Below are 24,869 nucleotides of genomic sequence, written 5' to 3' on the forward strand. Positions count from 1 at the left end.
GTTTAGTATCTGGTTTTATATGTTTAGTAGATGTATACAAGTTGTTTAGTAGATGTATACAAGTTGTTTAGTATCGGGTTTCTATATGTTTAGTATCTGTTTGCTTGATGTTTACTAATTATTATTAGCTGGTTACTAGTTGTTATTAACGTCTACGAGCTTTTATAGTCTTTTGTTAAGAATGATCAAAAATTCTTGATCACTAGACGACTTTCGATGTGAAGTAAAAACTTACACTCTGATTTTCAATGTGTTTGCTATGTACATGAGAAAGAACGCAAAGCCAAAATATCTCAAGACTGATATATAAATCTTAGAGGAACATATCCGATTATGTTGGGGGAAGATGTATCCTGTGATTGTAAAACTAATTAAGAAATAAATTGTTCACAAGCTGTCTAAAAACTGTTTAGAAGCTCTTTTGATAAACAATTTTGATTCATAATGACAGATATTAAGAATATATAATAATATCATCCACTTTAACTAGTATATTGTTAAAATAAAACATTTCCATTTTTCATGTTCTTTCATCTTATGTAGGTATAATAAATGTAATCTTAACTAGCTAGCCTTACATCCCATAACTATAGTTATAAGCTACAATAAAATGTCTAGAAAGAACAAAATATATGAATGTCAAAAACGATTTAAAACTAACTATAATTGGGAAAGTAATTGAAATCACTCCGGCGTAATACAGTAAAAAAGAAAAAACACTGTGATTATCCCATTTTCTATCACCATAACAAATGTGTATACCCACACCTAAATGACCAATTGTATCCTTTGTCCAAAAATGTCTGTGACTTTCACTTATAAATTTGTCACCGATAATTTAAATCCCATTAAGCAAACCACCCATTGCTAACCATACCATAACCCCAGAGTCAAGTTGGTTACCTACAATAAACATAGGTGATGGTGTAAAGGATTGCTAAAATGCCTCGACGGAGGCGCAAAGGTCATAAAAAAATGGTCATAAAAAATGTAATTAGGAAAGTATTTTTTATTTGCGAGCCATTTATAACTGTTGCCAACGACACAAACAGTTGTTACAAAGGATTTGCTTAAATGCCTCGACGCAGGCGCAAAGGTCAAGGTATTGGAAAAAATTCATGGAATATTATCCCTTCATAAAAGAGGTCATAAAACATATAATTAGGAAAGCATTTTTTATTTGCGAACAAATTATAACTGGTACCAACAACACAAATAGTTGTTACAAAGGATTGCTAAAATGCCTTGATGCAGGCGCAAAGGTCAAGGTAATGAAAAAATTCCTGGAATATTATCCCTTGACCAAAAACGAAAATTTCTTCTATTTGGATAATAAAAAAATATATATTTATTCAATACTTTGATTTTTCCATCAAGCTGCTTGATAAATCTAGTTGTTTGATATTCTCTAACTAATTGAGTAATAAGTTTTCATGTGTCTATTTAATTTACCAAAAGCAGTATTAGTCTTCTCTCATAAAATTGAACTTTTGGATCTCTCTAATTCCCCACCGGTGAAATATATGTTCCTCATATTTAAAAATTATGGTTTGCCAACCCCGACCAACCTCCGCAACATAGATGGGTACTTGTAATTCATATTTAAGATATTTCCATCCTTCTCTAACTAATATCCGTTTATCCATCTTGTAAACAGGTTTAGAATTGTATTGCATGCTTCAACCCCTAGCCACACCCACCACTGTTACAGATTTGACTTTTCCAATGGCTGCCCCAGCTACCTAAACTGTACATTTCTTTTGATTTTCTCTTTTTCTTTCTAAGCAATGTACACAATTTTTAAACTGGTTCTGACCTCCCTTTCTCTTTTTCTTTCTAAGCAATGTACACAATTTTTAAACTGGTTCTGACCTCCCTCTTTAATGGCATCCTCTACTTTATTTTCGTTATATTTCTGATCTTTTCGTAACAGTAGGTTGTTAAACTTTTATCATTTTATGGGATTATTGAGCACCCGAAATCCCAGATATTAACTCATAACATGTAACTAGCAGAATATAGTCAAAGATATCAGACTCAAAAAGGACAAGATTTACCTACAATTCAATTTACCATCTACAATCCCTGGAAAGGATTTTAGTAATTGCAGTTTAAAATTCTAATTTATTGATTTCACAGATTCCCGCTGGTAAATACCAATTTTTAACAAATGGCTTCCAACTCCATACCATTCAGACACTGGTTTACAACCTCATAGAACTGACTCTCAAGGTATCTGTAACGCACAATATATTTCCGTCTCTTTTCTTCTAATCAATATTAAAAAATTTCAAAAACTGTTTTTTGGAGTTCATTTTATTCTTAGAATTGAATTATTAAAAATCATTAAGCCAACAGAGATAATAATGTATTTGTGATAATATCCCATGAATAATACATACTTCTTATTTGTTTATTTTCAAAATTATTTATTTCAGAAAATTATTCACTAATCGCATTCAAATAATATTCATAATATATCTTACAATTTTTCAGATTTATCAATAGAGTTTGCCAATTATTAATATTAAATGATATTGCATCATATCTATTTTTAAGATTAAATATTAAGATAGGGTCGTCCTCGCGAGACATAGCGCTGACCAACTCACATTGGTCTGCCTCTATATATTGAAATTAATTTGATTCTTGCTTTGATTCCGACGATTTGCATAGAAGAAGCAGGCGCACGTTTCCGACGTCATTTCTGGATTACAAAATGTAAAGTGTTCACCATAATTCGTAGTAGTGAGATCATGTCCACCTCGATTCATGAACATAGTTTTTGTGTTTAGAAGGTATTGAAAATGCTGACCAATTAACTGTCCTTTAAATTGTTTAATAAATTGGTCAACTTCCTCATGAAACTTTATTTGGTTAATTTTATTTTCTTATAGGTCTTTACACATCTAGTCTCAACTTTAAAATGATGTATAAAAATTATTTTATTGTTTTGGAGCTACTTTTAAAAAATGTCAAAATAATGTACAGGTACTTTATATCCAAGGATCAAACCCCCTCCCCAAGAATCAAACCACCATCCTATGCGATTGGCTTAAGTAAAACCATTCCACACTGTGTCAAAGTGAGAAGAAGAATACATAAGAAACCGGAAATCAAAGGCAAAGTAAGATTGTAGCCCAATACATATCGATATTGAGAACTGTTGTTATATGAGTATGCGTACATTTAATTGTATTTAATATATTAGTTGTTGATAATTATAATTTTATAATGGTCATCATTAAGTAAGAGGAGTGGTACAGAATTTTTATTCTTAATATTTAATCTTAAAAATAGATATGATGCAATATCATTTAATATTAATAATTGGCAAACTCTATTGATAAATCTGAAAAATTGTAAGATATCTTATGAATAATATTTGAATGCGATTAGTGAATAATTTTCTGAAATAAATAATTTTGAAAATAAACAAATAAGAAGTATGTATTATTCATGGGATATTATCACAAATACATTATTATCTCTGTTGGCTTAATGATTTTTAATAATTCAATTCTAAGAATAAAATGAACTCCAAAAAACAGTTTTTGAAATTTTTTAATATTGATTAGAAGAAAAGAGACGGAAATATATTGTGCGTTACAGATACCTTGAGAGTCAGTTCTATGAGGTTGTAAACCAGTGTCTGAATGGTATGGAGTTGGAAGCCATTTGTTAAAAATTGGTATTTACCAGCGGGAATCTGTGAAATCAATAAATTAGAATTTTAAACTGCAAATACTAAAATCCTTTCCAGGGATTGTAGATGGTAAATTGAATTGTAGGTAAATCTTGTCCTTTTTGAGTCTGATATCTTTGACTATATTCTGCTAGTTACATGTTATGAGTTAATATCTGGGATTTCGGGTGCTCAATAATCCCATAAAATGATAAAAGTTTAACAACCTACTGTTACGAAAAGATCAGAAATATAACGAAAATAAAGTAGAGGATGCCATTAAAGAGGGAGGTCAGAACCAGTTTAAAAATTGTGTACATTGCTTAGAAAGAAAAAGAGAAAGGGAGGTCAGAACCAGTTTAAAAATTGTGTACATTGCTTAGAAAGAAAAAGAGAAAATCAAAAGAAATGTACAGTTTAGGTAGCTGGGGCAGCCATTGGAAAAGTCAAATCTGTAACAGTGGTGGGTGTGGCTAGGGGTTGAAGCATGCAATACAATTCTAAACCTGTTTACATGATGGATAAACGGATATTAGTTAGAGAAGGATGGAAATATCTTAAATATGAATTACAAGTACCCATCTATGTTGCGGAGGTTGGTCGGGGTTGGCAAACCATAATTTTTAAATATGAGGAACATATATTTCACCGGTGGGGAATTAGAGAGATCCAAAAGTTCAATTTTATGAGAGAAGACTAATACTGCTTTTGGTAAATTAAATAGACACATGAAAACTTATTACTCAATTAGTTAGAGAATATCAAACAACTAGATTTATCAAGCAGCTTGATGGAAAAATCAAAGTATTGAATAAATATATATTTTTTTATTATCCAAATAGAAGAAATTTTCGTTTTTGGTCAAGGGATAATATTCCAGGAATTTTTTCATTACCTTGACCTTTGCGCCTGCATCAAGGCATTTTAGCAATCCTTTGTAACAACTATTTGTGTTGTTGGTACCAGTTATAATTTGTTCGCAAATAAAAAATGCTTTCCTAATTATATGTTTTATGACCTCTTTTATGAAGGGATAATATTCCATGAATTTTTTCCAATACCTTGACCTTTGCGCCTCCGTCGAGGCATTTTAGCAATCCTTTACACCATCACCTATGTTTATTGTAGGTAACCAACTTGACTCTGGGGTTATGGTATGGTTAGCAATGGGTGGTTTGCTTAATGGGATTTAAATTATCGGTGACAAATTTATAAGTGAAAGTCACAGACATTTTTGGACAAAGGATACAATTGGTCATTTAGGTGTGGGTATACACATTTGTTATGGTGATAGAAAATGGGATAATCACAGTGTTTTTTCTTTTTTACTGTATTACGCCGGAGTGATTTCAATTACTTTCCCAATTATAGTTAGTTTTAAATCGTTTTTGACATTCATATATTTTGTTCTTTCTAGACATTTTATTGTAGCTTATAACTATAGTTATGGGATGTAAGGCTAGCTAGTTAAGATTACATTTATTATACCTACATAAGATGAAAGAACATGAAAAATGGAAATGTTTTATTTTAACAATATACTAGTTAAAGTGGATGATATTATTATATATTCTTAATATCTGTCATTATGAATCAAAATTGTTTATCAAAAGAGCTTCTAAACAGTTTTTAGACAGCTTGTGAACAATTTATTTCTTAATTAGTTTTACAATCACAGGATACATCTTCCCCCAACATAATCGGATATGTTCCTCTAAGATTTATATATCAGTCTTGAGATATTTTGGCTTTGCGTTCTTTCTCATGTACATAGCAAACACATTGAAAATCAGAGTGTAAGTTTTTACTTCACATCGAAAGTCGTCTAGTGATCAAGAATTTTTGATCATTCTTAACAAAAGACTATAAAAGCTCGTAGACGTTAATAACAACTAGTAACCAGCTAATAATAATTAGTAAACATCAAGCAAACAGATACTAAACATATAGAAACCCGAAACTAAACAACTTGTATACATCTACTAAACAACTTGTATACATCTACTAAACATATAAAACCAGATACTAAACAGCTAGAAAACAACTTGTATACATCTAGTAAACAACTTGTATACATCTAGTAAACAACTTGTATACATCTACTAAACAACTTGTATACATCTACTAAACATATAGTAACCAGCTAATAAAAACTAGTAAGCAACTAATAGACATCTACCAAGCAGATAGTAACCATCTAATAATAGCTAGTAATCAAAGTCCAAGCAGCTCAACCGCCATCATGAATCACGAAAACCAGATGAGTATTGTAATAAAAGAGTTTATTGAACTTATTCAGAATCTTACAACAAAAACCGATATTACCAGGTCCCAACACCTCTATCATAAACTTGAATCAGAAATTAAATTGAATGACGCTCCTATGCTAGCTAATGATGCTTTCGAAATATGATATAATATTATTATGGGTTAGAACAAATGAATGCTTTAAAAATAATCCAACATCTGAGAAAGATTACATTGTGAGACCTATTTTACATCTATCTATGGGAACCAAGCGAAAATCTGCGTTTGGAATAACCGACATGTTTCTTACAGAGGGATTGAGTAAAAAAATTAATTATATACAAATATACATAAAATATAATTAATTATGAATTTAATGAAATATGTTTACAATAATTAAATATATAAAAAAAATATTGAATTATCCTACAAATTTTGCTTCTGACTGTAATTAAAACTACAGGTACAAATGAAGGGGAAGTATTTTATTCAATTTCCTTGGGTCTTGGGCATGTGACTTTGATGACGGTCAGGTAATGATAGTTCACTGAAAGTGTGTTTGGCTAACACATCTTAGAAACTTTAACTTGTATTCTTTGATAATTCTTAATAAGAGACTATAGCATCTCATAATACTTGTTAACATTTAGTAACCATCTAAAACCAAGTACTTTACAGATACTATACAGATAGTAACCATCCAAAACCAAGTACTGTACAGGTACTATACAAAAAGTAACCATCCAAAAACAAGACTAAACAGAAAGTAACCATCAAAATACTGCTAGGTAACAACTAAATACAACGTGTTCAACGTGTCAAGTCCATGTCAATATGAGTACTACCCTAAAAAATTATATATCTCTGGATAATCTTCAAAGTCAATACCTATTAAATTCTGGATGGAGCAGTGGAGATGAAATTTCTACAGGACCCCACTTCATCTTTTCTGTACCAATCAAATTTTGTTGGGATTGGCTGAGGTTTATAAAAAGTTTTGTTAAATTGTAAACACGAACTAGTGTTGATGCTAACTAAGAATCGTGGTGAATCTTGAACAAACCAGAAATGAAAAAACTTTTAAGCTGAAAATTACGAAAAAAACCTGGAAAGTTCCACATGTAACTCTGAGCTATTTTGCAAAAATTAAGATGTACGATATTATTAAAAGTTGTGTAAACCTACCAATCGCATTCCAGAGTTGGGATTTATATGTTAACCCCAAATTGGGGTATGGGAATCAATAGAGCTGAAATGTGAAATTGTCGGTTAACCTTGAAAAACCAAGATTTGCCATAATTGGATTTACACTAAATGGAGAACTTATCACAAATAACTTATCAAACTTGAAAGTTCACATGAATTCTGAGTCATTTCCATAATAATCTGAATGTCGATTTTAGTAAGAATTAGTATGCTCACCTATATGAAATGTATACAAGATTTCAATCTAGTTACTATAATCGTGAATCAAAACCATTTTTGACCCCAAATGAATTTAAATTGATGACCCCTATTATTGTGGTTGATCTTTCATATCAAAACGAATCAGTAAAAATTGGTCCTATTGATGTGAGAATTTCAATAGAACTAAAGACACCAAGTCATAAAATTTAATCTGAATGTTGATTTTAGTAAGAATTAGTATGCTCACCTATATGAAATGTATACAAGATTTCAATCTAGTTACTATAATCGTTAATCACAACCATTTTTGACCCCAAATGAATTTAAATTGAAGACCCTTATTATTGTGGTTAAGCTTTCATATCAAAACGAATCAGTAAAAATTGGTCCTATTGATGTGAGAATTTTAATAGAACTAAAGACACCAAGTCCTGAAAATACCCAAGCTTACTGTCTCTTCATACATGACCGTTTAGTTGAATATAACCCACTAAACGGACTAGTACAACGAGTTGTTTAACATTAGAAAAATGTTGAAAGATATTGTATCGATTGATGTTCAAGGTTTCTTTGATAATAATAATAATTTTATTCTAAAGGAAATTGGAATTGTATTCGAAAAAGATCCAAACTTGAATAATAGTTTTTTAATAGAACCACCATATGATTTTACTATGCTAAATACCAAATCTCGAAAGACTGCAATTTGGTTAACCAATACACATCACAAAATATTTTGGAGTGATGGAGAAAATAGATTTCCACAAACTCGAAAGTATCTAAGGACAATTACAAGCGGAAAACAAATTATTTGTAAAGGTGTGGAAAAGAAACGATTTCTAAAGAAGTTTTTTGGGAGTCGTCAGCTCATTGATATCGAGGAAATGGGCTGTCCGTCATTAAACAGGTTTAAAGGAAACCGGTTTCCCTATTGTGAAACACACCTTAAGGGCGGGGTTTGTGCTCTTAACAAAGCATACATTATTTTGACATTTTTTAAAAGTAGCTCCAAAACAATAAAATAATTTTTATACATCATTTTAAAGTTGAGACTAGATGTGTAAAGACCTATAAGAAAATAAAATTAACCAAATAAAGTTTCATGAGGAAGTTGACCAATTTATTAAACAATTTAAAGGACAGTTAATTGGTCAGCATTTTCAATACCTTCTAAACACAAAAACTATGTTCATGAATCGAGGTGGACATGATCTCACTACTACGAATTATGGTGAACACTTTACATTTTGTAATCCAGAAATGACGTCGGAAACGTGCGCCTGCTTCTTCTATGCAAATCGTCGGAATCAAAGCAAGAATCAAATTAATTTCAATATATAATCAAACATGTTCGCAATACCAATATAAATGAATAAATGTATTATTATGCTACAAAATAAACTTCTGACTTTTTATTTCGAGTTAAAATTACAGGTACGGAGAATGGAAAATATTTCCTTGACTAAGATATGTCGGCTATTTGCGAGTTGTTGCGCGGTAGTGATTTCAACCCCTATTATGGGAACGTATTAGAGCTAGCAGTCAGCCGTGAGGTCGTTGGCGTGAGGCCCATGATCTTGTCAATGGGCGTGCGCCTTCAGACTTGTGCATGTGTCCCTTTTATTCCGGTCAGGTAATAGACAGGTGCGCATGTTCGGGTAGCTCTTGCTTGAATCCCTTTTTTGATATGTTTATGACCCGTTTGTGGAAAGGAGAGAATCTTAGAGAATTTACCAGTTAAACCTTCTGGGGCGGAAACAAAAATGTCTGTTTGAAAATATTCGACATCTGAGAATTATTAACTTGTGAGATTCATTTTATTGGGGTTCTTTTGATTTCTAAATTAATTTTACAATCATAGGAAACGTTATTCCCCAACATGATCGGACATGTTCCTCTAAGGCAACCATCTTTAGATGTTTTGGGTTTGCGACCTTTCTCACGTGCACAGCAACACCTGCTGAATATTAATTGCTAATAATGATGAAAAGGATACATGATCAATATTGTCACATGGGGATGTGGGGAAAGTGTGCGACCTTTCTCCCGTGTACAGCAACACCTGCTGAATATTAATTGTTGATAATGAGGCAAAAAGGTCACGTGATCAGTATTGTCACACGGTGGTGTGGGGTTGGGGCAATTAAGTATACTCTTTATAGACATGATCGTGACATTTTTATGAGTTCAAAGTCCATTAAAATCACTTAATTTATTGGATTATCCTAATTGTCCCAGAACCCGCATACGTTAATGAAGAGGCGGGGGTCATTAATATGTTAATCAGTGAGAGGCGGGGTCATTAATATGTTAATCAGTGAGTGGCGGGGTCATTAATATGCTAATTAGTAAGGGGGCGGGGGCCATTAATATGCAAATTGTCCCAGAAGCCGTCTTTCCCAACTACTCATGAAGCTCATCGTTGAATTACATCTGGTGAAGTGAAACAGCAAAAAGACAATAAGAACAATAAAAAGCTTATAAATTGCATTCAAAATTATAAACAAAAAGTGAATCGCCAAAAACAATTACAAACAATTTGCGAGTGCATCCGTTCCTGAATGCACGTGTAAACAGAACCCCCCAAATACATACGTTGAACAAGAAATTGGAGCTACACCGACTAGCCCCAGCCCGAGCATTGGAATTGATTGACCTAAACAAAAGTTTGCCACGCCAACTTTATCGCCCACAAACCGGCCACAAACATCAAAAAATCGTAAATATGAACGTGGATATCTCGGAGTCTATTAAGGATAGAGAATTGGGATTTCTGATTTAGATTCCGTAGCCTTGTACGCAGCGCAAGTTTGTTATTCGAATATGCCACGCCCACTCTAACGCCCACAAATTTTAACTGAAATGTATTGGTCTCGTCAATACCTATCGATTGATCCAAAAAAACGTTGCCACGCCCACTCTAACGCCCACAAACCGTCCAAACCTGTGGCGCCCACAATTGTCATGCTAAATACAAAATTTTAACTGAAATGTATTGGTCTCGTCAATACCTATCGATTGATTAAAAAAAAATGTTGCCACGCCCACTCTAACGCCCATAACGCTTAACTCTATCTACCGCCGGTAGGTGGCGCATTTCAATCTCGTTTTGCTGCTTGCATATCTCATTTTTCCTTTGGTCCCTCTAGCTGAGTAACGGGTATCTGATAGTCGAGGTACTCGACTATAGCGTTCTTCCTTGTTTTTGTGTTATGTTTTTGTGAACAGCCATCCAACATGCACGTATATATATATTTACATGAGTCGTCCTTCGCCCGAATAAAAAATCAGGAGATTTTTTTTGTTGGTTATTCTTTATTAGAACGTTGCAAAAAGACTAACTGTATGTTACAGAATTGGTTAGCATGAAACCTCGGCTTGCGTCTTAGAATCTACTGTTAGTGCATTAGGTGACGTAATCGCATGTGGATGATGTGATCGCCACTTCTTTGTTTATGTTTACATAATTCGGTCTTATTCGATTTTTCGATCTTATTGGATTTTCACATATATGGAATTACGTCATTGTTGACGTTCGGACTTAATCAATTTTCTTTGTTTGTTTGCATTGCGGGATCTCAAGCTTCTGTATCGTTTTTAATCAAAGCCGAAATTGGCGATTTTATTTATTTGTGAACGGTTTCGTTCTTTGAACTGGTGGCCGTTGAGAAATAGCAGTGCAGATACGTCACTCCCCCATCACTTAGACAAAATCATATGGTTATTTATGTGATTTTGGGGTATAGTTTTGGTATTTCTTGTAACTCTTGTGAGTTTTGAAACTCTTGTGTTTCTATTGTTTGGTCGTCACCTTTTGTGTTGTTGTATTTAATATGTATTCTTTTAGGTATTTCTTAAAAATTTATAAAGTAGGTACAGTGATATTCTTAATAGTAAAAGACCCAGTGCACAGTGGGCCAGAAAGTTAATTTTATGGCCAAAAATCTGTAATTTCTTTCCTGGGATGGTTAGAAGGATGCAGTTTTTTGCATTTATCTCTTATAAGATTGAACTTTTTAACGAACTAAAAGTAAAATTTTTTGGAATTTTATATGGTATAGATAATCCAAACCAAAATCGGAAAATGTTACATACTTTTCGGTTTTTTTTTTAAAAAAAAATAACTAGAAGACGCACCCAATCCATTTTCATACGCGATTAGGTATGAGAGAAAACAAATTAAAAAAAATTAACACCACTATAAAATATTATGTCTTTTGAGGTTTATGAACCGTTAAAAATTGCTACTTTCGGCTACCACTTAAACGTTTATTTAATAATCGACCTAACAAAATGTTCTATTTTTTTCTTCTTGTTATCTGTTTAGATTCTTATAATCAAATTATTAGAAAAAATTGTTTGTAAAATATTGTTTTTTAATATGTTTAATGTTAATTTGACAATTTCTGAAGTCATCACAAAAGTATGCTTCATTTATTTATTTATTTATTAATTTGAGATCATAGTAAAGTTTAATAAACTAATACTAACATAGGGGGTAGTGCTAGCTACGAGGCCTTCGACTACGTATTTATGTAAGCTACATTTATATTTTTATAATATATTTTAGTTTGACAGTCGGACGAATAGATGGATTTTAGAGATTGTAAGCCTTTAATATTCTTCTTCTGACAATTCTAGGGAGTTTTGGTCCTCTGAGTCTGAATCGGAAAAGTCTGAGTCGCTTATGTATAAATCTTCATTTGGGTTTAACATACACAATGCTTTTTTTGGAAAGTGCTGTTCTCGTTCCTTGCAATTTGTCCATTGTCCATTGATCTATAAAAAAGGGCTGACATCGTTGATATGCGATCACACTTTTTGGTATGGTTTATCCGATAATTTTTGTAAAATTTGTTTTTAGCCTCAGAGGCTTCTTCGCCCAACATACCTACCGGTAAAATACTGGTTCGAACTATATCTGCTCCATGAACCAATATTTTATGTAAAGTAGCGGTCATTGGGTACCACGGATATGCATCTATATAAAGAAGAGCTGTTTGTAAAGCATATTTTTCAAATTTTTGATCATTTATGTCATGTTTTAAGTTAATAACTATTAAAATAATTTTTAACTTATAAAGGAGCTTGGATTTTAAGCCCGTTATTTTTGAAAGAAAGTCGATATCCTTGAAGGCTCTTCTGGCAGTATTTCCTGTGTTGGTGTTGCCGTACCCGCCGGGCTTTTTCTGGCTTACCCTTAGGCTCAGCTCTTCTATCTATTAATGTAAGAGATAGCACGAACTCTACTGAAGTATTGGTATTTTCAGTAATCGTTTGGAACAGCTGTTGACTATAAATCTCCTTTTCCAAATTATTGTATTTCGATACAATCAATTCTTTACTTTCCTTCACGAATTGTAACTTTATCGGCCTAAAAAATTTGTCGGTTCCAAATTATTTCGCCAGATGGTCTTACAATAATTCTAAGAGGAATTAGAGTTGTTGCGAACAAATTTTCATCCTTTCCAGGCCCATTAAAAAATGTTTGGCTATAAGCAGAATGTCCCATAGGATAATATAGCCTGCAAGTCAAGTGAATTGCTGCCTAAACTTATTATTAAGTCTGAACATAAAGTTAAAAGCCGTTGGGTCGTGTGATTCACTAAAGCTTGTAGCTTAACTTCAGCTCTGTCTTCGGAAATTTTCACAGTCTCTGCGGACGAACGTCATTTATGTTTAGCCTCTCTTAAAGTATTATAAGAGGGCCAGAAGTCGGCACCAGATTCCTTCGACGATATTCGAATGGCAGTATATTGTGCTATGGAAAACGAATTATTTTATTAATTATTCGGCACTTTTTTTTAAAGTTCCCTTTTTAATTCCGGTCTATTAGAAATATTGTTCAATGCTGAACTTAGATTCTTTTCCCCAGACCTCTTTGCAGCATATGTCCCGGCTTCGAGAAGCTTCTGTGAATCAATATTATGCTTGACACTTATATTTGAAATTTCTCGACGCTGCGACCTGTTAGACATTTCCGAAAATTTTAATTTTGGACGACCCCTCTCGGATGGACCACGTTTTAAGGGCATTGGAAATAAGAATAATGAATTTAACCAAGTCGAATGACGTTCGTTAAAATTGAGACTTGATTTTTTCAAATTACTCCTTTTAACATGGTATTCGGATCTCAGTTTGCATACTTTAAGTTTTATAGCTTTAATGCAATTGTCATCAGAAATTCCAGCTTTAGATGCAATAAAACCAGCTACTAAAGATACACATTGTTGTATTCAGAAAGTAAATCCACAACTTACGCTTTCTTAAAGTTAGCCATGGTGTGTTCGCTATGAGTTTCGAGCACCGAATGACAGAAATTGTGAACATTTTTTAGAGACGAGCCATCAAAGTTGATATTTCTCTTTTTGATATATCGATATAACATTCGATTGTCGGGTTTCAGAAATAAAAGAAGCGGGAATGAATGAAAAAAGTAGATTTTAGATGTTAGGCAGACTAAAATCAAATTTTGGCGCGCAACACGTACATTAAAACCTGACGAAAAAAAATACGGCATACTTTTAGGCATTCTTAGTAAAGCTTATCAAAATGGTTCGACTTCAAATTAAGCCATCTATTAAAACTAAAATTACTGAAAGCAAAGGCAAAATTGCATCGAGTCGGCGATGAGCGATTTTAGTAAATTAATTAAAGAATATATTTTTGATGTAATGACTTCATTCGGGGATGGCACTCAAAAGCACTCGAAAAGCAAAGTACTCATTTGCAAAGAAAAGCAGTAAAAATCAACGAAAAAGTTTCATTTAGGAGACAAGTAAGTCATAAGAGCTATTTAATATTTTTACTTGTTGAAAATAATGACTTCTAAAAGTTTTGTGAAGAAGTCGAACAGCTACGTCAGCATCTTTGACTTCTAGATTTTTTTTTCATTTCCATCAATATTTGATGAATTTTTAATTTCAAAAATACGGTAAAAAAAACTTTTTGCCCGAATTCCTTGAAACTTTGGCATAAATTAGTTAAATGTATTATAAAAAGGACTCTATACTCGGTCTGGTCATTTTCTTTAAAAAAAAAAACGTATTTTTGGCCAAAAATCGGATCGGCTGGCCCAGTGTGCACCGCCAAAATCGCACTTGAGGAATGCAATTTTCCAAAGTGTGATTCACGCTTGGAGAGCAGATATTTTACTGTTTTATGTCTTTCGCGTGGTATTTTCCTATTCTTTTCCCTTGGAGGTCCTCTAGTTCATAATAGGCTGACCCTTGTTTTCTTCTTATTCTTGCTTTCACAAATATCGGCTAGCTTTGCATTAAAACCTTTTACAAACTTGCTTAGTTGGAAATTCCTTCTGTATATCTCTTGGCCTACGGTATACGAAACCTCGCGACTTCGTAAGTTATAATTTTTTCGTTTACAGCCTGCTGGTGTCGTATAGCTTTTACCGCATCTTTTCTAAAAATATCTACAGAATCCTCTCTAGAGATTTAAATAGCCCGGTCTTCTTCTTCCAATTCCCTCAACAGCTTATACTCTGACCCGTCTGTGATCATATGTTGACCGAAAGCTAATCGATAGGGTGTATTGTTTACGGCTGAATGCCAACTAGAGCGGAGAGAGCAACATATGCTACTCAATAGGACTGATCAGGATTAACATAGGCTTTAATGCCAGCTATAATACTGCAGTTGATTCTTTCTGACGCGTTTCCTTGTGGAGCATAAACGGCATTGTATGCGTGTTGTACCTCGTACTTTTTGAGCATATTATTGAAAATATTTGACTTAAATTGAACTCCATTGTCGGAGACGATTACCTCTGGTGTCCCAAAGCAATGAAATAAGTCTTCTTCGAGATACTTTAATATAGCTTCAGCTGTGAAATTTATAACTGGTTTATTGAAGGGAAATTTTGTAAAGTGATCGAGAAGTACTAGAATTCCGACATGACCGGATATTGAACGTGGATATGGTCCTAAATAGTCTATAAAGAGCTTTTGGAAGAATCTCTGCGTTTCGCCTGTTTTGGCCAATGGCGGTCGTAAGACATAATTGGGATGTTTGGTGCCTTTACAAATCTCACAATTATTAATGTAATCTCGGACTTCGTTCACCGAATTCGGCCAAAAATAGTGTCTCCTAATCCTTTCTAAAGTTTTATTAATTCCATAATGAGAGGATAGTGGATTGTCGTGAGCTTTTTCCAATGCCACTGGTACCAACTGGTACCAACCATTTCGTCACCTTATCTTTCCTCAGATGCATGTTCAGTTCTTCTATAAATGCAGTTATTGACGACCTTAATATCCGGCAGCTGCTTTTCCGCTTGTGTTAATTTTGCCTTAAGTTGTTGATATGGTTCGGATAGGAAGTGTGGAGAGCAAAGATCTATTGTCTTTTCAATTTCTATGGTAGACAAATCCTCGGTAAAAGTGCGTGACAAAGCATCGGGAACTACGTTTCTAACACCCTTTCGATGCTGGATGGAAACTATAACCCTGTAACTTGAGAGCCCATCTTGCCAAAAGGCTACTCAAGTCAGATTGGGACATCAACCATTTTAACGAGACATATGCTACGTATGCTCGAAATTTTTTTATACTTAGTATAGCCGCCAAACACTTTTTTTCCGTTGCGGAATAATTTCGCTGGCACTCGTTGAGTTTGCGAGACATAAAAGCAATAGGAATTTCGTCGCCATCCTGGTGGATCTGCATCAAAACAACCCCAACACCCGTGTGACTGGCATCACAATGAATGAAAAAGGGCTGTGTGAAATCTGGCATATGCAATACGGGAGCTTTGGATATTGCGGCTTTCAAGTCCTGGAAGGCTTGCTCAGCCGGGCTGGACCAAAAAATAGCTTTTTCTTTATTAATGAGTCTGTTAGCGGAGATGTTATTGCAGCGTAATTCTCAATAAATTTTTCTGTACCACCCAGGGGTGTGGGGTACTCTTTAATAGCTTCAATCCTAACAACATCCATTGATATAATTCCATGACCGACAATATGACACAAATAGTGAACTTCCGGTACACAAAACCGACTTTTTTGTACATTTATGGTGAGCCCTGCCTCTTCTAACGCCAGTGCTATTTCGCGTAACACTTTTGTGTGCCATTCGAACGTGTCGAAAATGATGAGAAGATCGTCAAGATAAATAAATACCTCCGCTCTCAGGTGTGCTGGGATAATGCGGTCCATTAATTTCGACATGGTTGAAGGGGCATTTGTTAGACCGAAGGTCATGACTTTGAATTGATACAGGTGCCTGCCGGGCACTGTAAAGGCCGTTTTGTCCCGAGAACTTGGCTCGAGCGGTATTTGCCAATACGCGTCTTTAAGATCAAGGCTGCTAATATAGTCAGCCTTGGGAAGACGGCTTAGGATACCCTCTTTTAAAGGCATACGATAAGCATCCTTTCGCGTCACCTCATTAACTTTGCGGCAGCTATGCAAAGGCGCACCTTACCAGGTTTCCTTACGATGACTACTGGCGATTACCACGAGCTATCGGGCTCCTCGATGACTCCAAGGCCAATCATCCTATCGATTTTGTCATACATAAGTTTTTCGATGGCTGGGGAAACTGGGAAGTGACGCTGCTTTATAGGTTTTGCCGTACCTACGTCTATCTCATGCTGCAATAATATTGTTTTCCCAAGTCCCTTCTCAGCAAATAAGGGAAAGGCTTGAATCGCCTTTTCCAACAGACTGTGCTGCTCTGCGGAAAGCTTGCGCTGTGAAACAATTTTAGTTGGATTTTCTTCGTAGCCTGATATACTAGCTAGTCCGTCTTGAGTTGTTAGACCTGAGGGAAACATATCGAATTCGGTCCAAAAATCAATCCCTAAATATAGCGACTGAACCAGCGTCGGAACAAGGAAAAATGTTAGACGCTTTTTAACCCTCGATACGTGACCTCTAAACAAATCTTTCCCGAAATGGTTTGTGACTTGCCGTCTGCTGTGCGCACATTTGATGACATTTGTTTGAACTTATGGATGCGCCCGTATCCATTAATCCCTTCACCGCTCTTCCCAGTGGAAATTAGCGCCTGATTTTCTTTATTAATTTTTCTGTAATATTCGTGAATTCGTAACGAAGACCTTCGGCCCATAACTGAGGATGAAGACCCAGGTCGGTGTTCTAGCAGGGGAGTTGTCTTGTCCGGTAATGCAGTTTCTGTAGATTGCGGTGGCTATACAGATCTGTCTGAGTCGCGATTGATGAAAGTTTCTTCCGTGCACTTGCCACTGGAGCACGAGTCCCTACGTTTTTTGAGCCAGTACACTTGGTACAGCTGTTTTTATAAGTATTCGGCTGACCGCAACCATAACAAAACACCCTATGTTCGACAGTGCAATCTTGGTACCTATGACCATTCTCTCGGCAGTTCCAGCAAACCAAATTGAGTGCTGCTACCTCCATACTATCGTCATCCTCGCTAAAAACTTCTTCACAACTGACTTGTCGTTCGACGGCATTGACTACGCGTCGCACTGGGGCTTGCGGCCTTTAGAATAGTTGCTTATTCTTAGCCACGCCTTGTATATAATACCTCACGTTTTCTTACTAGGTGGCGTAGATGTGCGGGACTACTTATTATACCCGTTACTCGTAGAGTAAAAGGGTATACTAGATTCGTCGGAAAGTATGTAACAGGCAGAAGGAAGCGTTTCCGACCCCATAAAGTATATATAATTTTGATCAGGATCAAGAGCCGAGTCGATCTAGCCAGGTCCGTCTGTCTGTCCGGATGAACGCTGAGATCTCGGAAACTATGAGAGCTAGGCTATTGAGATTGTGCGTGCAGATTCCTGAGCTTCTTACGCAGCGCAAGTTTGTTTCAGTAGAGTGCCACGCCCACTCTAACGCCCACAAACCGCCCAAAACTGTGGCTCCTACAGTTTTCATGCTAGAGTAAAAATTAAATTAAATTATTATTATTATAAGTTAAATTAAATTAAACTGAAATGAATTGTTCACATCAATACCTATCGATTGACCTAAACAAAAGTTTGCCACGCCAACTTTATCGCCCACAAACCGGCCACAAACTTCGAAAAATCGTTAATATAAACGTGGATATCTCGGAATCTATTAAAGATAGAGAATTGGGATTTCTGATTTAGATTCCGTAGCCTTGTACGCAGCGCAAGTTTGTTATTCGAATATGCCACGCCCACTCTAACGCCCACAAATTTTAACTGAAATGTATTGGTCTCGTCAATACCTATCAATTGATCCAAAAAAATGTTGCCACGCCCACTCTAACGCCCATTTCGCTTAAGTCTATCTACCGCCGGTAGGTGGCGCATTTCAATCTCGCTTTGCTGCTTGCATATCTCATTTTCCCTTTGGTCCCTCTAGCTGAGTAATCTGATAGTCGAGGTACTCGACTATAGCGTTCTTCCTTGTTTTTTCATATAAAAGTTCATGTTGTATTTGCTACTGCAAATTTGCTCGCAAAATTTCTAACAGTGCCAGCTCGGACAAGGGCACTGAAAGTTTGTCGGCTAGTAAAACGATCGACTCTTAAAACTCATCATAGGATTCGTTTTCCTTTTGCTTGCGTCGATCTATAGCTGAACGGATATTAACGTCTGTGAGCTCATTTTTTAAATTGAGTTCGCATCACGGCTCGCAAATCGGTCCATTCCAGTGATGCTGAGCTTTGACCTGTTTGCACGCTTTTGTGATAGCGCCAAAACCAATCATTGGCGCTTCCCTCTAACAAGTTGCTTATATGGCGTGATATTAAATCAAAATTACCATTTAATGTTTGGAATGTAAGAGCTTCAACCCGATAGATAAAGTCGTCGATCGACATTTTTTTGAACGACCAGAAAAACGCAACTTTCAGTTTATTATTATCTGTCTGATACGATCTGGTCTCAAACTTGTGTCTATCTGACCAAACGTAGGCTCGGCCCGATTTCGTGTAGGAGAAAAGTTTCCTGCATTCGCTCCATGTTCACCAGAACAATGACTGGCACTTTCATGGCGCTGATAATCAATCTCTGAATGCTTACTCCCAGAAGCTGTATTTCGCTGTTGATTTTGCAACATTTTTTGCAAATTGGTTTTGATGTTGTCGGCAAGAGCTTCTGATCGCTTAGTACAGTCCCTAATGGCTTGCTGTAAGTCTCCCACTATATTGTCGTCTTTATCTGAATTGCCTTTTGGTTCGTTAATTGAATCGTCTTCTGCTCCACCTAGCGCACTTGTTGGCCTACTATTGGCTTCGCTTTCGCTACGGGATGATAAGTCTGCTTTGCAAACCGGACAATTTTATTGATTTTTAACCCTTGTCTTAAAACAGGCTCGATGAAAAGTATGCCCACAGATAGCTGCTAATAATTAAGCAGCGTATTCAATTTTTTTCAGACAAATAAGGCAGTCGACGTTTACAGCTGCCGAGGTATTCGCGTCAGACATCTCCTAATCAAATTTTTCAATTATTTTTTTTCGTTATCTTTTTCTATAATTAGTATTAATATATTTAATACATTTATTTTTAAATTATATTCCTGTTGAGCTCTTTTAAGATTTTCAATAAATTCAAACTTATTACCGGGAGTCCCAGAGCGACCTGCTTCCCGCCTCTCTCTTGGATTTCAGCCGGGAAAGCCTAAAGCCCTTTGCGCCGGCCACGCTTGTTAAGCGTAGTAGTTGTTCGCGCCGCGCTTAGCCCGCCAGTTGCAATCAAAATACCACAGCCCCGAAGATTGCACAGTTTTTTTTTAAGTCCCCAAAGCGTGGAAAAAAAAGTGAAAAAAAATAGCCCAACAGCGCCATAGAAGTAATATGATAAATTAAGTCCATATATTTTTTTGTTAATTTTTTTTGTTGGTTAGAAAAATGAGAAAAAAGCAAATGAGGAAAAGGTAAAATGTAAGAGGAGTGAAATTGCGGCATAAAAGAACGGGGAACTAAAACAAGTGTAAAGTGAAAAAAAGGACACAAAGGGAAAGAAATGAATACCTACGAAAGAAAAAAATAAAGAAACGATGTGAGAGTGTGAAAATACGAAAATATCCCCCACCTGAAACAAAAAAAAAATTATATATAAAATATACATATTATATATATAAATGATTATAAATGATATATAAATAATTATTAAAATATAAATGTGCTGAAGCAGAAGGAAAGATCATGCCGTAAGGAGTAACAAGAAAGAAGGCTCTCTCTTTTTATAGCGACCGCTGCAAAAGATCTTTCTCCGCCGGATCGCTGGTAAGTTTTTTTTTACTGTACCTTTATTTTCCCTTTTTCTTTTGAGCTCTATGCCATGCGTAACTGACCTACGCCATGCGCTTTCCAATGCCAAGACTGGAAAACACACATACATAGTTAGCTCCCGTTGCCTTTAATCGAGTGTTCGTTACGTAAAATCTGACTTGCAAATAGAAAAAAAATGAAAAAAGACGACGAGCACACAAAAACTAGAAAAACAACCCAACTAAAAAGAAAAGAATTTAAATTAAATTATTGTTACAATCACATCGAACCCTCTAGATATCAACTTATTCCCTTCTCTTCTCTTTTATTAGTATTATTTGATACATATATCTATATGTCTACATTGAAAAAAAAAACCCACTTGCTTATTTCGTATAATCCAATTTTATTTCAGCAGTAGTTCATTCCTTACAATCCTTACAATTTTAAATAAATAAAACCGAATTGAATATTTTAGAAATTCTCGGAATGAAACCAGATGAAAGTCAAATATGAACCGAAAGTGAAATTAGCCGCAAAGAAATTAATATTATCATTTATGAAAAAGAAAGTAGTTATTTATAATTATTAAAACAATTTTATAATGAAGTCCAATAAAAAGTCTCCTCATCCGGGGATTATGGAGGTCGCAGTGTCAGGGTAAGAAGGTGTAGCCACTTCCTCGGATCCTGAGGACGCATTAAAGGTCATAAAGGATCATGGTAGGGTGGGCCTTTGCAATTATCTTGCGAGGAAAGGGGAGTGGCGTAGGCAGGTGTATCTATTGTGTATTGTTGGTGTTGTTCCTTCGACCATTCTTTTTTACTTTCTCATTTTTCTTCCCAAACCAAGTACGCGAAATTTAATTAATCTTTGATAGCATTCGAGCAATGGTAACGTGGCGGTACCCCTTTCTTTAAAAACCCACCCCAAGCCGACCAGACTAAAAATGGAAGCCGAAGACACCGCGTACTCCGCTAAAAGCGTTATTTATTTCCACCAGCTCTTTTTCCCAAATCAAACGTTATAAGCTACAGATAATTATGGCGCCCACGTGGTGGGGTCTGATCTTGGCTGTCTTGTCATAAAATATAATAGTCAACAACATCAGACTAAACGGAGTTTACTTATTGTATAAAAATAATGTATACCGTTGGAAGCAAGAAACATGGTCGAACTCTTTAACTTTCTTTACCCCTTCTAACCCAATCAATCATGCCCGTTGACTTTGTTAACAAAAAGATAAGGGAAGTCTTATAATGGCAACAGGTAATTTCTGGATTAACGAACCTAGGTTGTGGGTACGCTCCGAGAATTACCCGGTAATATGTCGGTAATGAGATGGAAGCTGAATCAGGTGTTACTTGCGATTGGTTATGGATAACATAGAGACGTCTATGTCCTGCCACGCAGCAACTTTTCTGTGTTAGGTTCTTAGGGTATTACTGGATTAGACAATCTTATATTTAAGGTATTCTACCTTTTATTACTCTACTCTCAAAATGAGCATATTTTTCCGGAAATTAATAAGTGCGGACTGAGTTGTTGCCAGTAAATATACTAGGATCTACAAATCAGTGGCACTATCATTTTATTTGTGGGTTTATTTGTCCTTTAGGTGTTACAAATCGCTAACAAATAAAAACGCTGCAGCGCAGTGCCAAATTGGAAGAGCAGAGGCGTTCTTTAGCAGCTTGAAATTTTTAGGATCTCTTGCATGCGCAACTTTTGTAGGAAAGTGATAACTAAAGCTGTGTTGTATATATGTTTACTTGTGATACACTTACCGAAAAAAAAATGTTGGATGATTACTAGACACGAAGATCATCCTGATTCCCGGTAATAAGTTTGAATTTATTGAAAATCTTAAAAGAGCTCAACAGGAATATAATTTAAAAATAAATGTATTAAATATATTAATATTAATTGTAGAAAAAGATAAAGAAAAAAATAATTGAAAAATTTTATTAGGAGATGTCTGACGCGAATACCTCGGCAGCTGTAAACGTCGACTGCCTTATTTGTCTGAAAAAAATTGAATACGCTGCTTAATTATTAGCAGCTATCTGTGGGCATACTTTTCATCGAGCCTGTTTTAAGAAAAGGGTTAAAAATCAATAAAATTGTCCGGTTTGCAAAGCAGACTTATCATCCCGTAGCGAAAGCGAAGCCAATAGTAGGCCAACAAGTGCGCTAGGTGGAGCAGAAGACGATTCAATTAACGAACCAGAAGGCTATTCAGATAAAGACGACAATATAGTGGGAGACTTACAGCAAGCCATTAGGGACTGTACTAAGCGATCAGAAGCTCTTGCCGACAACATCAAAACCAATTTGCAAAAAATGTTGCAAAATCAACAGCGAAATACAGCTTCTGGGAGTAAGCATTCAGAGATTGATTATCAGCGTCATGAAAGTGCCAGTCATTGTTCTGGTGAACATGGAGCGAATGCAGGAAACTTTTCTCCTACACGAAATCGGGCCGAGCCTACGTTTGGTCAGATAGACACAAGTTTGAGACCAGATCGTATCAGACAGATAATAATAAACTGAAAGTTGCGTTTTTCTGGTCGTTCAAAAAAATGTCGATCGACGACTTTATCTATCGGGTTGAAGCTCTTACATTCCAAACATTAAATGGTAATTTTGATTTAATATCACGCCATATAAGCAACTTGTTAGAGGGAAGCGCCAATGATTGGTTTTGGCGCTATCACAAAAGCGTGCAAACAGGTCAAAGCTCAGCATCACTGGAATGGACCGATTTGCGAGCCGTGATGCGAACTCAATTTAAAAAATGAGCTCACAGACGTTAATATCCGTTCAGCTATAGATCGACGCAAGCAAAAGGAAAACGAATCCTATGATGAGTTTTAAGAGTCGATCGTTTTACTAGCCGACAAACTTTCAGTGCCCTTGTCCGAGCTGGCACTGTTAGAAATTTTGCGAGCAAATTTGCAGCAGCAAATACAACATGAACTTTTATATGAAAAAACAAGGAAGAACGCTATAGTCGAGTACCTTGACTATCAGATTACTCAGCTAGAGGGACCAAAGGGAAAATGAGATATGCAAGCAGCAAAGCGAGATTGAAATGCGCCACCTGCCGGCGGTAGATAGACTTAAGCGTAATGGGCGTTAGAGTGGGCGTGGCAAACATTTTTTTGGATCAATCGATAGGCATTGACGAGACCAATACATTTCAGTTAAAATTTGTGGGCGTTAGAGTGGGCGTGGCATCTTCGAATAACAAGCTTGCGCTGCGTACAAGGCTACGGAATCTAAATCAGAAATCTCAATTTTCTATCTTTAATAGATTCCGAGATATCCACGTTCATATTAACGATTTTTCGAAGTTTGTGGCCGGTTTGTGGGCGATAAAGTTGGCGTGGCAAACTTTTGTTTAGGTCAATCGATAGGTATTGATGTGAACAATTCATTTCAGTTTAATTTAATTTAACTTATAATAATAATAATTTAATTTAATTTTTACTCTAGCATGAAAACTGTAGGAGCCACAGTTTTGGGCGGTTTGTGGGCGTTAGAGTGGGCGTGGCACTCTACTGAAACAAACTTGCGCTGCGTAAGAAGCTCAGGAATCTGCACGCACAATCTCAATAGCCTAGCTCTCATAGTTTCCGAGATCTCAGCGTTCATCCGGACAGACAGACGGACCTGGCTAGATCGACTCGGCTCTTGATCCTGATCAAAATTATATATACTTTATGGGGTCGGAAACGCTTCCTTCTGCCTGTTACATACTTTCCGACGAATCTAGTATACCCTTTTACTCTACGAGTAACGGGTATAATAAGTAGTCCCGCACATCTACGCCACCTAGTAAGAAAACGTGAGGTATTATATACAAGGCGTGGCTAAGAATAAGCAACTATTCTAAAGGCCGCAAGCCCCAGTGCGACGCGTAGTCAATGCCGTCGAACGACAAGTCAGTTGTGAAGAAGTTTTTAGCGAGGATGACGATAGTATGGAGGTAGCAGCACTCAATTTGGTTTGCTGGAACTGCCGAGAGAATGGTCATAGGTACCAAGATTGCACTGTCGAACATAGGGTGTTTTGTTATGGTTGCGGTCAGCCGAATACTTATAAAAACAGCTGTACCAAGTGTACTGGCTCAAAAAACGTAGGGACTCGTGCTCCAGTGGCAAGTGCACGGAAGAAACTTTCATCAATCGCGACTCAGACAGATCTGTATAGCCACCGCAATCTACAGAAACTGCATTACCGGACAAGACAACTCCCCTGCTAGAACACCGACCTGGGTCTTCATCCTCAGTTATGGGCCGAAGGTCTTCGTTACGAATTCACGAATATTACAGAA

Source organism: Drosophila subpulchrella, unplaced genomic scaffold (genome assembly GCF_014743375.2).
Source record: "Drosophila subpulchrella strain 33 F10 #4 breed RU33 unplaced genomic scaffold, RU_Dsub_v1.1 Primary Assembly Seq38, whole genome shotgun sequence".
In the NCBI taxonomy this organism is placed as follows: Eukaryota; Metazoa; Arthropoda; class Insecta; order Diptera; family Drosophilidae; genus Drosophila; species Drosophila subpulchrella.